The sequence below is a fragment of the Micromesistius poutassou genome (genome assembly GCF_964030765.1).
Source record: "Micromesistius poutassou genome assembly, chromosome: 15".
NCBI lineage: Eukaryota > Metazoa > Chordata > Actinopteri > Gadiformes > Gadidae > Micromesistius > Micromesistius poutassou.
This window is the reverse complement of record NC_140285.1, coordinates 12,259,991-12,276,184: the sequence shown is the minus strand read 5'-3', so window position 1 is coordinate 12,276,184 and position 16,194 is coordinate 12,259,991. Positions and strand designations below refer to the sequence as shown.

Below are 16,194 nucleotides of genomic sequence, written 5' to 3'. Positions count from 1 at the left end.
AAATGGGGGACTCCTGGAGCTGATTACATATTTACAAAACAAAATGGCTCCTCTTTGCGAAATACAAGGCAAGCTTTCAATTTATCCCTCCCTTTGTGAGAGAACCCTATGCAGGGCTTTTTTTAACCGACATTAGGGGATTTTGGAGGTCAGTTGGGAACAATAAAAACACGCATGCCCACTAGTGGAAGGCTGCCACTGGGGCAGGCGCTCGCTATGGATGGTTCCGGCTTACCGCTCCACTGAAAATATGACAAAGGCCATGGATGGAAATACACACGCTGGTCATAAGGGCGTAACACGATAGCCTTACGAACCAAACCAATATAAATACAACATCCCATGCCCTCGGAGGCGGGGTCCTGTCAGAGAGACAGTGCCACCTACTGGATGGAAATGTCACGACGCCCCGTTGACACCCTCGCAGGTCACCGTGACGTCACTGCAGAGAGACGGAGAAGGTCGGCCGCGGTTGTCACGGTGGGAGACTGGGAGAGAGGAGGGTGGGGGGGGGGGGTGGGGGGGGGGGGTGGGGGCTTACGGTGGGTTATTCAAAGACGTAAAAAGACACGGCGTGACCTGTTTTCACTGTAGGGGTGTGGCGCCGTGCAGAGTGCCATGTTCTATTTGAGGCAGCGGCTCTAGACACACCTCCAGTCTCAAGTCTCTGCACAGAGGACGGCCCGCGGATGGACCCATGCTGTGCAGTGTGGCCACGTTTACAGCTCTACGGCAAACTAAAACACCGGACAATATTTTTAAAAAAAAAGGAAATTAAAGTGCACGCATGTTTTTTTTTTTTTCCCACAAGGCTGTGGGAATACAATTTGAAGTATTACATTATTGTGAAGAGATGAGGAGGCAGCCTGAAGCGTCCCTCTACTGTTTAACATCCTGGACACATCAACCGGCGTCTGTAGCTGTAGGTACACGCACCGCAGGCTTGGAACGTCACGGCCATTCTTATCTGCACATTTATTCTTTTGACAAAGCAACATCCAGCATTTAGCAATTTCAAAACCATGTCCCTAAAATAAACACAGCTGGAGGAATCAAAGCATGTTTTTGTAGCTCTTTGATTGTCCTTCACACGGATGGCACATCAAACTGTCTATTTTTGAATAAAGTAGTAATAGATTTGAGTATCACACACACCAAGATAGAGTGTGTGTGTGTGTGTGTGTGTATGTGTGTGTGTGTGTGTGACTGTGTTGATAACAATCAATCCTGATAATCACATAAGAGCCATGAGGTAGCTAAATGATACAGTTCAATGAGGGTACATTGACTGGAAGCTTCCAGTAACACTAATTAATGTTTCAATCCAATTTCACTAATTGCCATCCACACCAGTGATCAGATACAAAGACAATGAGGTTGATACGGACCTCTGTAGATAGAAAAGATATACCCTGGCACATTCTCCGTTCAAGTGAGCTATACATGATCATAAACATTGCACAAAGAAAGCATAAACTCATGAAATTACAAATGCAATTTTGATCATACTGTGGGTGATCAATATTTATGAAGCATTAACCTGATTCACCCTACAGATCATATTTATTGGTACTATATTTGTTTTAGCTGAATACCAAGCAAAAAACAGAAAACAAACATGTTGTCTGCACTCTCACCAAACTGCGGGTCCCCTCTCCAAACACAGCTGTCCAATCACTTTAGCACAGTGGGCCTCTGTTTTGCTTTCTCCCCTCTTCTGCTCTCCTCATCTCTAGCGCAGCACTCCAGCGTGTCTTGCGTCAGCCTGTTGCCCTTTCCTGGCAGATGCCCACTGTGTCTCCACGCAGCATCTCAGGGCCAGCAGCGAGACACTGGGACCATTGAAGCCCCCAGAGTGCGTCCCGGTCGGACGTCTGCGCTGGAGCAGCTCAAAGTTAGTGTTGGCTCCGGACATAAAGACAGCCTCTTCCAAACCCCCACCACCACAAACAACAACCCCCCCCCCCCTTAGTCGTTTTACCAGGGATTAGTGAAGCGAAGAAGCAGTCATTTAGGATCGGGGGGCTACCCGTTCATTAAAGGGGGATGTGACATGTTAAAGAGCATGCCATGCTGGCACTTCATCACATTTCAATAAGTGTATAGATGCGTTTGAGTGACCCACACAAGGTGATCCTGCCGGATCATTGCTTTTAAGCAATTCGGCATAATTTGTAACAAGTGGGACAAACCTCTTTTGTCCCAAATAACTAACTAATGCAAGTAACATTTGAGGAGGATTTGGCTGATTTAGCGTTGTTACCACAGCCAAATGGTGAATAATAACTGTCGAAAGAATACATACACGTCCTGTCAGGCATTGTCAAATTCCTCCTCATTTCTTTTGTCGTTTCATCCGAACAGATTGAAACGGCGCAACACCAAACCCCAGAGTCCAACAGGGTGGATCTTCTCAAAGCCGGTGATCGGTTACCCGTAACCAGAACCTCATGCCGCTCCCTTTCCTCCACAGCACCTCGATCCGTTGCGTTTAAATATTAATTTAATGCCGCGCTCGAAAGCATACTAACAATGACGGTCTGAAATTGGAAAGTACATTATTTATCATTCTAGTTCCACTGTCTGTGTCCGCCTTTGCAAGACCCTCCGTCTCCGGTGCTGCAGGCCTAAAGAAAACAAAGGAAAGAGTACGAAGGACGAACCGCGGCTTTCAAAGCTACAGTGTAGTGAATCAAGCTGTCTAGAAAACTATTACCCAAAGACAACTGTGACACTCGCAAGGCCAACCGTATTTAATTTAACTTCTTTTGTCCTGAGAAAAATGAGAAAAGGCAAGACACCATTTTATCCCCACCGGTCACGACTGCTGAGAAGGAATTTTTCCTTGACACATTCCTGTGGAACCAGATATCCTGAGGCTGCAGATTCCATTCATAACTTCACCTTCGGCAAAACCATGGGAGGCTGGAAGTCAGCAGATCCTGTACTTTGACGGAAAACCAGCCGGAGCAAGGAACGTACAGCCCTTCGTTCCCGCAGTGACACAAGTATTTTACAAATTAAAAAATATGCAGTGACTCAAAGTCGTGGGGCAAAGGTTGCAACCGGGGAGGAGGCAGGTAGGGCGGTGATGAATCGATGTCACTGCACCGTGTTTATTGGTTTAGCTCCTTCAAATAGCTTTTATTAGGAGTCCCATTTGAGACTGTGCCAAGTCATTAAAACGGCAATAGGGTTATACAGGGGGCTGTGTATTAACCTAACCTGCTCGGTGACAAACTACCTGACCCAATGTTACTCGCCATCCTTTCAATTTACCCAGCGCTAAACAGCGTACTGGAAGCCATCCAGCAGGTATTGGATCTCAATGAGGACGGGACGGTCAGACCACTTGAGAGGAAGGCGATGGGGCGACTTCCAGCCCTCATCATGCATCACCATCAACACAAGGCTCCAAGCACCCTGCTCTAATGAGAGACCTCCGGATAACAGAGAGAAGAATACCAGTCATTACTTCCAGAATGGATCCTGAACACAGTAGATCTGTCCCGCCACTTCTCCTGTCTCCGTATCCATCGCTGGGCTTCCAGGTCGGCTCCATAAAGCTCACCGAGCCGTATTGACCGGGAGCCCCACGGGCCCCGGGTCTCGATGAGGGCCGCTGGGGGCCCCATCGATCGCTAACTGCTGTATAACTCATTAGAGGAGCGGACATCACGCTCATCTCCTCCTCTCGGAGGCGGGAGAGCGCGGCTCTCGCTCCGAGGATAGCAGGGGGGCCGTGCTGGAATCTGACACAAAGCCATCACCCCCCTCCCCCCCTCCTCCACAGCACGACAGCACATGAACCAGCCCAGACCGCCCGCTGTGCCGTCATCTTCACAGTGCCCGGGGCCGGGACCAGCTGACGGGATCACAGAGGGCTGTGTTGTGCTCTGGGCGAGCGGCTCCACAGAGGAGGACCGCGCCGTCAGAGGAAACAACAACAAGCGTTGTGGCCGGCGACGGCCTGCACACACAGTTAACCGCTGAGTGACCGACGCTTGTTGTTCATCTGGGTTTTTTTTATGTCGATTTTTGCGTTTCATTAACGGATGCAAAACAAGGATAGAACAGCTTGAAAGCAGTGTAGTGGGAAACAAAGTAGTGGGGTGAGGATGTGATAACGATGCCGCCACACAGCCGAAACCCGCTTTAATCCTGCCTTATATCAACAGGGGATCGATGTGTGGACAAATGTCTCTGGCGCTCACTGCTTCCTTATCGTGAATAAATCCATACACCCAATACAATTATTTTAGTCCATTTGCTCAAATATATGTCCATAAAAGAGCTAGTCTCAGTGATACTGGTATAAGAATAATAGTACACACTGTAATATTGACTGACAGGACATTAGTGGACCATGGTGAAGGATCTTTTGCATTGGATATCTGAGATACACCATTGATTCATATCTTAAGTCCATACCATTATACCATTAGTCGAATTCTCAGGTTTGGTGGACGAAAAAATAGAAAGTTTGTACATCTTGTCTGTTTTAGATTGGGAAGCGTGTCGTTATTTAATAACCAGGCTCCCCTACAATGCCAGGATCTCGCTGCGATTCAGGTAAGCTTCATGAATGTTAAATGAAGGCGTCTTCCTGAGGACATATTGTAACACAAACACGGCCGCTCCAGCAACTGCACCAGCGCAATTTGCATGTTTTGATCCCTCCTCGTGTACCTGCAGTCGGACGCAAACTGCTTTGTTAGTGCTAGCCATCAGTCAGCTGCCAACGGCAGCACTGCGGTGTGTGTGATCACTCTGTTTCGTTGGTTCGAGTGCTGAAATGGACACACAAATGCATCATTACGCTAGCCATTCAGATGAATCGTGACATTGAAAATCTCTGGAGTATATTTTCCCTCGCCTTTTTCCCCCTGTGCGTCGGTGATACAGACTTAACAATAACATGCACAGCCTATTCACCACCTCACCTTGCCCTAGACGCCTTGATGTAAAATTGCACTTAATGAAACCACGCTATGGAATTCAGTCCAATAAAAGGAAAAACTGGCCCGCTGCTGGCAGTCGAATTTAAATAGCGTTCCCAGAGGGAACGGTTAAAGCGATTGAAATGAGAGGAATTTTTTCCTTTCTTTTGCTGGACCAGAGTACTCGTCTCTGAAACGCTCTGGGATAACAACGCGTTCTCCTTGATGGAATGCAGGGAGCTAGCGAGAGGGAGAGCAACAATGGCAAGGCAAGGTAAACGTTTATTTTCGATGGCCAATAACATAATTGAGTTATCCCTCGTTGAGCGAGCGTTTCACCAGAATACGGTGAGGAGGAACAAACAGAGCCTTCCCTGCCCCCCAAAAAAAAACAGAACATACCAGGCGGTAACCAAACACAAAGCACCATGTATACATAGTACCATACAGTGCAGTACTGTATCCACACACACACAAACATATCAGCCTCTATACATCCAATGAGCCCTAATGATGCCCAGGGCCAGCCATCCATCTTGTACACTCGGTGGAATGAGAGCAGCTCAGCACTTCTGGGGGGGGACGGATCACACAAGCCCATGGCTGTCCTTCAGAGAGAGGAATGGAGGCCTCTCCTCATTAGTGGAATTGCTATAGGTTTAATTGAGAAGATGCTCCCGTCGGTATGGATGGGCTAAATGAAGCGCATCATTGGACGTGGGCAGTGAGCCAGAGAGAGGTGCCTGACCCTTATAGGGGGGTGGGAGGGTGGGGGGGGGGGGGGGGGGGGTTAGGGGACCAAGCAGGTAGAGGATGAGTATACATCCCCCCTACCACACACACACACACACACACACACACACACACACACACACACCAAAGCTCACAGACACGCAAGTTAAATGAAACACACATTAGGAAGTCCATTTTTAAGAAGGCCAAACATGCTGTTGTCACCTGTCTGCCTCGGCTAACACACACACACACACACACACACACACACACACACACACACACACACACACACACACACACACACACACACACACACACACACACACACACACACACACACACACACACACACACTTCGGTAATATGCAGGGAAGTAAACAACTCCCACTTGTCCCTGCTGCTGGCAACAGTGGAGGAGCGTGATCGTGACCTCGAGAGCACAGAGAGACGGAGACGGCACCGCGGCTTACCAGCCTCAGCATGTATGCACACTATAGACACAGACCCAAAGACACACACACACACACGCACACACAGCCCCAGTCAGGCTGTGACCGTACGCAGCCCACCTACCTACACACATCTGCCTCTGTTTGGTGTTCCTGAGCGAGGGTCTGTTTGGTGGTCCTGAGCGAGGGTCTGACAGCCGGCTGCAGATAGGGTAAGAGGCTGGTGAGCAGCAAGGCTAGACGGGGGTCTGTCGGCCCCAGGAACCTCCTCTATCTGACGGATTTACTCCACACATCAGCACATTCCCCCCCCCCTCCGAACGTCAATGAAAAGAGGAGGCTCCACACGTCCAGAGCACCCTCCCCCCTGCCTCTCTCTCTCTCTCTACCCCCTTCCTCCAGCTCTCTCCCTCCCTCCCTCCCTTTCCCCACTCCTTCTCTCTCACTCTCTCCCTCTCAGTCGCTTCCTCCCTTCCTCGCTCTCCGTGTCTCATCGCACCTCCTGACCCACTCTCCCATATCTCCCCCATTGTCTCTCTCTCGCCCGCCTTCTCCCTCACACAACTCCCCCCCCCCCTCTGAGATCTCTCTCTCTCTCTCTCTCTCTCTCTCTCTCTCTCTCTCTCTCTCTCTCTCTCTCTCTCTCTCTCTCTCTCTCTCTCTCTCTCTCTCTCTCTCTCTCTCTCTCTCTCTCTCTCTCTCTCTCTCTCTCTCTCTCTCTCTCTCAGCTGTTCTGTGCATATATCTCTCACAGCCATGGACCTCTTGTGTAACGTTCTCCCTCTCATGATCCCCTGAGTCTCCCTTTACCCTCTCCCCTCCATCAGCTGTCCTCCCTCCCCTGCTCTGTCCCAGCCCCCATGCCTGGTCCGGGGGTCATGCGTTCAGCTGTTTCTGCCTGTGCTGGGTGCCTGCAGAGAGACTACAGAGTCCCAGAGCGCCTCCGCAAGGTCACTAGCGGGACGTTCAGAGCGCTCCGCGGGACGCGGGGGACCAATAGCAGAGGAGGATATAGGGACTGGACCAATAAGAGAAGGGGACACAGGGAATGGACCAATAAGAGAGGAGGAGAAATCTGAGCTCTCAGGCAGAGAGCTTCAAAACGAATACACTACATAACATGCAGTAGCAATACTTTCTATAAACCCTGTGTGTGTGTGTGTGTGTGTGTGTGTGTGGATAAAAGAGTACATAACAATCCCCTGTTAGTTGATTAATTAATTAAGTTCATTAATAATCATTAAATGTTATCTTCATTTTGTCATTGTGAGGAATGCCAAAGTGCTGGTTTAAGAGTCGACTGTGTGATTTCAGCAAATCAAATGGAAACATTTCTCAGTGCACAGAACTGCCTTCCAGGAGACATTGTCTCGGCTGTGCTTCCATTGCTCCGTCACTTTCTTCCCTACCTCTGCATGTGTGGTTGGCCCCAGCTCACACAGGCAGTCTCACAGGGATTGTGGAACCATTGAGGTGTAACATGTGAATCTAAGAATGACTCGGATAACCTGTGCCTGTGGGCTTTTCCTTCTCTCTGAACAACCGCTGAACACTCGCTGTTAATCTATAAAAATGACTCGCTAATGCGGGGGCAGCAGCAAGCCGGAGAGAAAAAGGCTAAATGACAGCCCTTTTCTCACACGCACCCCCACACACACACACACACACACACACACACACACACACACACACACAAACGCACGGATTAAGATGGCAAAATGTTACGATCCCCTGATCGACAGTCAGAGCTACATAATACACATGCATAGACATGCATGTGAAACATGGAATCAGGAGATCTCACGGTGGATTATCTGCCAATAGATGGGGCTAGTGCACAGTCAATAGTGTGCAAAGACAAAGCAGGAATACTGATGCCGAATTTGGGGCCAACACTGACTGAATAAATGCATATCAATGATGGTGGTTCATCTATATCCAATGAGGCAGGGGAATAGCCGTGTTTTTCTTGGTTGCATTTTAAATGAACAAGTATTAGATTAATTAAGGAACTCATTAAGATAATGTAATCTCAACATTAGGGAAACTACCCCATTGTGTTCACTGCTGCACGGCGGTAAAAGTCTCCGGTCGTTAATCCCGGTTACAACACCGGCGAGAAGGGTCAGTGGTCTGTGACTTTTGTCGTTCTGATCGACAAACCCCATTGGTTACCTTCTGTCTGATCTGGGGAAGAGGAGGAGCGACGGCAGACGATTGGTCTGACAAACACATTCAGCAGGGCAACAGTAACAGTTGAATCTCTAACCACGTCCAACACGCGTGTGATGTAAAATGCGGAGTGGGCCGCTGTGTCAGCGCCAGGCCCAGATATCTCGGTTAGCATCGACATTCCCAAACTAGTCAGACACCGAGCCATGTCTCGCCAATTCACCTCCCATCTGCAGACCTGGTGCACACACACACACACACACACACACATGGGGGGAGGGCTATATAGAGGAGCTGGGTGAGTGCCACAGGATCCACAGAGAGTTCTCCACCACGGTCACACATTTGATTGGGCAACATAAAATGAATCATAATCAAATGAATCGCTGAATAATCTCTGTGAAATTGTGAGCGATGTCATTGAGGATACAACGATTCCCGGGCAGCGTCAACGGGAACCCGAGGGACGCGGCAGTGTGAAGAGTGTGAAGAGTTGTGCGGGGCTTGTTGTCATGGCAACAGGTGAGGTGGTGGACGCTGAGGGACGGACTGGTCACGGCCAGGCCGGTCACGCCAGCCAGCGATGGACGTTAACACACCAATGTAAATCACACACACACACCGTGTTCCGGAGCCCGAGTGGGGAAAACATTTAACGTTAATCACTGTTTACCTCATGCACCCACCCTCCCTGACAGCATGGTAATCAGACTTGAAGGGGGACAGGTGTTCATTTCAGAAGACATGGTGTGTGTGGTCACACACACACACACACACACACACACACACACACACACACACACACACACACACACACACACACACACACACACACACACACACACACACACACACACACACACACCATGTGGGAGTAATCTGCGCTCCAAACGGCCAGCCCAACGACTGGTTACTAACTATAAATATGTTTTGCATTAACAGTCTCTTAATCAGCCTCCCACAGAAATCCTTCCAGGGCGATAGAGCTGATTGGAGAGGGGTCATTTCCCCAGGGAAGCCTGAAGAGTATTAATATTCTTTACAGCACACCGAGGGCACTTAGATCCATCTGTATTTGTGTAATGACTTCAGTGTCGAGACGTCGTGGGACGGGGAGGGATTTCTCATGTTTAGTCTTCCCACCAAGGGCGATCTCTTGTGTATGAGTCATCCATCTATTAGTCTGGGGCTTCTCACATCTCACGCAAAGTCAGAAGGCCCCCCCCCCCGAAGACCAATTTGGTTTCACAGAGGAACCCCATGCTCCCCCAAACAACCAGCCCGTCCCACTACAGCCCGTCCTCAGTGAATCGAAAGACAATCACACGTGCGAATGAGACGTCCTTTGAGTCAAAGGACGAGAAAAAAAAAGAAGAAAAAGGTTGGCGGATTCAAAGCGTTCGTCGGCGTGAACTCTGTGGCTGTCCTCTCGTCCACCACTGAGCGTCGTCCGTCCGGCCGTACGCTGAGGAGCTACGGGACAACAGACAGAGCCGTGCTCTTGTACATCCATCGTTTACCATGCAGCGACCCCCCCCTCTGTGGGGGGACGGAGTTACAGCCACGGGTACTACTGATGCCTCCTGAGTCTGGAGGAGGGGAAAACAAAATGCCTGGACGCGACGATCGTTGTATTCACACACGCACACACACACACACACACACACACACACGCACAGTGTTGGTGATAGCAAGGTTGATATTTAGCATGTATAGACAGACACTATACGGCCTACTGGGACACACAGAGACCGACGGATAGAGCGGGAGGAATATAGAGCACACTGGCGTGCTCAGAGTGTTTATAAGAGCTGCAGTGCAGCAGCATGAGCTCATCGTTTTGCTCCTTCACCCCTCCGGTCCTCCCTCCCCTCACCTCCCCCCCCACTTCACCCCCTCAAAGACACATACTAGTACGTACACACACACACACGCACACGCACACACACACACACACACACCAGTACGTCCTGCGCTCCGCTCTCTCTGCCTCCCCCCCTCTCTCTCTCTCTCTCCCCCTCCATTACATAAGTTCTGCACACGTGTGCTGGTAATTCAGCAGCAGGCGGGCGCTGTGAACGTACCACATGCAAAGGACTATGTCATCAGAGGCAGGGTGAGGTAACGCGGAGCAGCCCAGCCCTGATGTTGAAACACAACACCTCAGTCTGCAACACGGAGCGATCCCCTTAGCCCCACAGAAGAAGGAGAAGACCGACACGAGCACAGCTGGGAGACATAATGCAGTGTGGATCAGACACCCTGATTATAGAAACCACAGAGAGACAGAAGAGAGAGAAGAGAGAGAGAGGGGGAAAGGAGAGAGAGAGAGGGAAAACAGAGAGGGAAAAGAGAGAGAGAGAGGGGGAAAGGAGAGAGAGAGGGAAAACAGAGGGAAAAGAGAGAGAGAGAGAGAGAGAGAGAGGGGGAAAGAGAGAGCGAGAAAAAATAGAGAGAGAGAGGGAAAAGAGATAGGGAGGGAAAAGAGAGAGAGGGGGAAAAGAGAGGGAGGAAAAAGAGAGAGAGAAAGGGAAATAGAGCGCTAGAGAAGAGAGAGAGAGAGAAAGGAGAGAGCGAAAAAGAGAGAGAGAGCAAGGAGAGAGAGGGCAACAGAGTGAGAGAGCGAAAGAAAGAGAGAGAGAGCTTATGAGTCCCATATTCTCCAACTGGGTTCCCGGGCTGATTAGCACTTCAAAGCAGCATAACCCTGACATGAGGAGGGGGAACACACTGCAGAGAAGGCAACCCTCCCAAAACCACGTCTCATATTATTCTCATTGCCCTGCAGCTATTGGTGGAGAAGATAGAATGGCCGTTCAGTCTCAGGACTTTACCTCATGGCCAAAATATATTAGTCCATTTTTCATTGTGATCGAAAAAAGAAATGGCCTCAAATCTATCCAGGCAACTGAGGAGGGGAAAAGGGTTTGTTCTCTGGGTAGCATGGAGAAGCTGAAAGGTACACGCAGGAAACACAGAATAAAAAATGGATCATCGACACATAGATCAGTGTATATTACCTTTGAGAATGCAGGACATGAAGCAAAATCGATTGTTTTTTTGAAGGATTTTTTCAATGAATAGAGGTTCAATAGAATATGCAGCACAAATAATAAACCACCAACACAGGTGATCTACAAAGTCTGCTGAAGCCATGAGGCAGCTTCTGATGCAAGTCCTACCCATTGTGGCGCACCACAGCAGACAATTACATAGTTGACAGGAAACAACCGCCTTGAATTCCCAACCGGGGTGCCGCTGAAGGCCAGTTCAAACACAGGACCCCCGTCACTCCCCCAGTCCACTCTCAGACACTAGCGCAACCAGAGCTTTTTGGATTGTATTTTCATCTTTCCCTTTTTTACCAGAATGCATCTAGAATATCTTCTATCCGAGACGTGCCTCAGCTTTTCCACCCCGGGGAGCGTTCCCTCACTGACCGCAATGTGGCTTCAGCGGCCTCGCCTGACAGATTCCTGCTTTTCCATTACAATCCCTTCTCACCAACACGTTCTACTCAGAAAAAAAACACCTCTTACTTTGCCAAGCGCTCAGCTCACCAAGACCGTCGCCCGACAGGGGGGGGGGGGAGGGGCGGGGGGGGGGGGTCACTTCTCCCACGCGGTGTTCAAGTCCAAGAGCATGTTAAAACAGCTGGGGAGGTGTCTGGCTTCGGCCAAAACACCACCAGCACCACCACCGCCGCCGCCGCCGCCCCCAGTTTCTCTGTCTCCTACCCCCCGGCCCCCCAGCCTGCCCCCCTGCCCGTTAGATCCTCCAGGCTCCGGCGGAGACGATGAAGCGGAGATCCGTCGTTTTCAAGAACAAGCTCCACAAACTCCTGTCTAGATCGGTACCAAACTTTTAGAGTGAGGTGGTGAAGCTCCGTTTCTGTCCCGGGGACGTGCAGCATGTAAAAGGATCACGGCTGTGGTGACATCTGTGGCACCCGGGCGAGACACATTAAATAAGTAATGCTCCCTCTCTTTCTCTCCTGTGTTCTCGGCCAGGCCTAGCTGCCCTCTCCTGACACAGAAAGGAGCGTCTCGGGTGTCTGTAGTGTCAGCCTACACTAGGGCAGGTCTGCGAGAAACCTACCGCACACACAGCCTGACCTCGTCCTTATCGATGGCCGCGCTATTGGGGTGTGGGTTGACCTTGAGCGGCTGACCAAGGGTTTCAGTGAACGTGGGCATCACGTTGAAAAAGGTCACGTTTCAGAGGTTCAAGGTTGAGAGAGGTCGTGGTCAGGAACAACACCTACAGGCTGGTCTCTGCAAAGCCTGATTTGTAGAGGCTAGAGTGGGATGAGTGTCTTCACTCGTGTACTAAGGGACTCGTCATTTCCATGACTCATGAACACAACGGAGTTAAAATGGAAAGATTGAACAGACTGTTAAGATTGAACAGATGCCGAGCAAGGGATTGAAATAAAATAATTAAAATGTTAGGGGGGGAAAACTAAGAGTGGAAACATTGAGAGTCTGAGTGTGAGAGTACGGACACAGACCAGACGAAAATTCTTCCTATTGTGGAGGTCATCCTCCTCTTGCCATCATAATTAAACTTTTAGCCGTGTTAAGGCCCGACTAGGGGTACGACTTAATTCATTATTTTGCATCTTAATCATTTTAATCAACCGTGTCGTCTACAAACTGACATCAATGTCTCAGCAACCACTCATCACAACTTTCCAGAGCATAAGCTTGAATTATTAATGTCCTTTCATAATAGCCTAAAACAGAGACCAGCAAACCAAATATTTGCATTTATAAATTGGCAAATGTTTGGTATTTGACAAAGCATAAAACAAATTGATTATCAAAATGTCATTTAGTCGGCTTATTCATTCATTGTGCCAGCACTAGGCTGTGGACGTTTAAAAACCCAAAATGGAGATAATCTTTTGCACATACATCTCTAGTACGTCAAGCTGCAAATGAAACACTGGTTGTTCGGAGAGACCTTGGAAGCGTTGTGCTGTTGCCTTTTAAATCGCAGTGTGCCAAGGATAATATGTTTCCATGGGTTTGGAGAGGAAACCAGAAGCCCTGGTTATATACATAGGAATGTTCTCGGACAGACGGGCAGAAATATCTGCGCAGACTGCTGCCTGCTGCTCGGCTTCTCCCAAACACAACCGCTGCTCCTGGTGCACATGCCCACAGCCCGGCCCAGATGGTGAGTCCTACCTTATAGTCCGGCTGGTTATGCAGTACTTCCACATCACATCCCAGGCCGTCGGGACATCAGTGGAGACATGGGACATGTCCAAAAAAAGTGTGCATGGCACAGAACTATAAAAAAACAACAACAACTAACCCTATCCCAACAGAACCCGGCTGCAAAACTCTGGCAACACCCCCCCCCCCTCCTACACCGCCTTCCCCCCCTTAAAACAGCCCAAAGTACTACAGTCTGCACACACTCCCTCTTAGGCCACAAATTACAGCCCACATCCTTAAATTTCCATGGAAAAATCCCACAGAGATGTTCATTCTTCTGCGGCTGAGGCAACTTCTGCTCGGCGAGATGTTTTCCCTCGACCCGATGATGTGTTGAACTAGCAAGAAAGTTGCAGCTAGTCTAGCTAGCCGTCTAATGACCAAGTAAGGTAACGGGCACGGCATGTATAGCCCAAGTTATTCATCCCCCGCTTAACAAAAGCCTCTCCACCCACACTGGACTTCTCCTTTCCTCCTCCGTGACACTCATTCTGCTTTTGTTTCTCTTTTTTTTTTGCTCATCTGGTATTGATGTGCTCACCAATGGTGATGGGCTGGACCCTCATCTGTGTTTAATGTGTATCCTTAGGGGCTGTGTGGCTGTGTGTGTGTGTGTGTGTGTGTGTGTGTGTGTGTGTGTGTGTGTGTGTGTGTGTGTGTGTGTGTGTGTGTGCGTGTGCGTGTGTGCGTGCGTGCGTGCGTGTTTGGTAACACACACACACACACACACACACACACACACACACACACACACACAGATATATATATGGTAATAACTGGGCCCAAATCCAAGAATTACAGAGCTCTCAATGGGAAGGCCCAGCAGGGGGGGGGGGTTGAGCGGGGGGGCGAGTGGGTCAGTGTCAGTTCAGCAGCGAGGAGAGGCTGTTTTGAGTTAGTGCACAGGCCTCGCCGTAACAACACGGTCCTCAGTGCTGCAACACAACCTGACTCGGTTGGCCCCCGAGGGCCAGCATGCATCACACAGTGTACCACCCTATGGCGGCCATGTGCCCACCGACCCACTGATCATGAGGACCACAAGAGTAATGACATCCTGGGGAGTTTTTAGACCATGAACATTTCCTTTGGTATGAATGTTGGGGGCAGGGGGGGGGGTGGTTCTATAATGTGGAGAACCACAGTCATGTTATCCTGTTATCCTGTGCTTTCTGCTATTTATTAGGAATCTCATTTAAATGGCCGTACTGCCGAAGAGTTCTTGCTAAGAGAGCTAGTCTGAACTGTAGAACTAAAGTCTGTGGAAATCCCTGTGGTAACAGAATGTTCAAAATCAGCTAAAGGTGGTTGAAATACTATCTGGAATGGGGGGTTTCCCAGAGACACAGAGATATGTTGGGTGGGTGCGGTTAACATTAGTCCTGCAATATTAATGGATGGAGGACTGTGGTTCTCACATTTGGAATATTAATGATACCGAGAGGTGTTTACGTTTGTGTGGGTGAATATGATTAGAATAAACAACACGGTCCCCCCTTCAATTCAACAGAGCCATCTTTTGATTACTTAACTGGACATCAAACTGAGGATTTTAGTTTTCGAATTAGCGCCAGAGGTAATTACAAAGGGAATGATTGCTTCACATGCAAAAGTTCAAGTCTCTTCCAATCCATGAAGGGAAAAGAAAATAATCAAATTGTATGTGAATTTAAGGGTTACAAGTTATTCCTCGTTAATGGCTGGGCAGGCCAGACAGAAGGTAAACGGAGATAGCTCAGTAACTCAATAGGAAGTACAGTCTGTTTTCACACACACTCCCCCCTGCCCCCCCAGCCCTCCCTATATCTTTTTTTGGGCCGTTTTACAACTAATACCTCTGCAATCTCTGTCAGTGCCCGTACAGCTCTGTGCGCCCCCTCAGAAGCACAGGAGCCATACTGTTGGTCATAGAAAAGCGGAGTGCTTAATATCAGTGTCGTGACAAGCAGTTCCAGACAGGAGATTGGTTTTTTCAAAGTGTCAATGTAGCAGCAGCAGAGTGGAGGGGGTGTGAATGAGACAGAAGCAGGCGTCCTTCTCAGATAACTGACAGATACCTCATGTGAAACCAAGAAGAAATACTGTATTTAATGAATACACGGGTATATTAACTGCACACAGGCATACATATTCTCGGTGTTCAAATTGTATTGTCATTTCGTATTGTAATCTTTTCACTCCTTGTTTGATTGCCACATTCTCTTTACCGCTGTGAAACCAGAATTTGCCTTCCAGCGATAACCAAGCGTAAGCTTAAATAATTGAATATGTGAATACTGAGAAAACCGCCACTTAGAAAACGGCAGGTACTCTGAAAAACAAACCCAGGCATTAAACGGTACAATGGGAGGTGTTATTCACGTCTAAACGATAAAAGATCACAGCTTGATGGAGATGCATGTGCCTACGCCAACGAGCAAGGTGTAAAAACTAGGCTGAATAATCAAGTGCCTATGCACTGGGTGAAAGGTGAACAGCGAGGGGTCTCCGGAGGACAGGCAGGAATTAATTCAGACACTGCCAGCTCATCCTATTCAGTTAACCACAGCCTTAAGTAGACAAGAGAAAACAAACAAGTATATTCTCCATGCCAAGTGAAGACTTCCACGGAGGAAAAAATAAAAAACCGTCTGCATCTGATTCATCTGGACTAAATCCATAATGATTCACTCG

At 48.9% G+C, this 16,194-nt stretch overlaps 1 protein-coding gene across 5 annotated transcripts in view; it reads right to left on the bottom strand.

Moving 5' to 3' along the window:
* The window catches only part of LOC311360062 (IQ motif and SEC7 domain-containing protein 1-like), an 84,083-nt gene that overhangs the window by 27,582 nt on the left and 40,307 nt on the right, over positions 1–16,194 (bottom strand). The window lies entirely within an intron of this gene.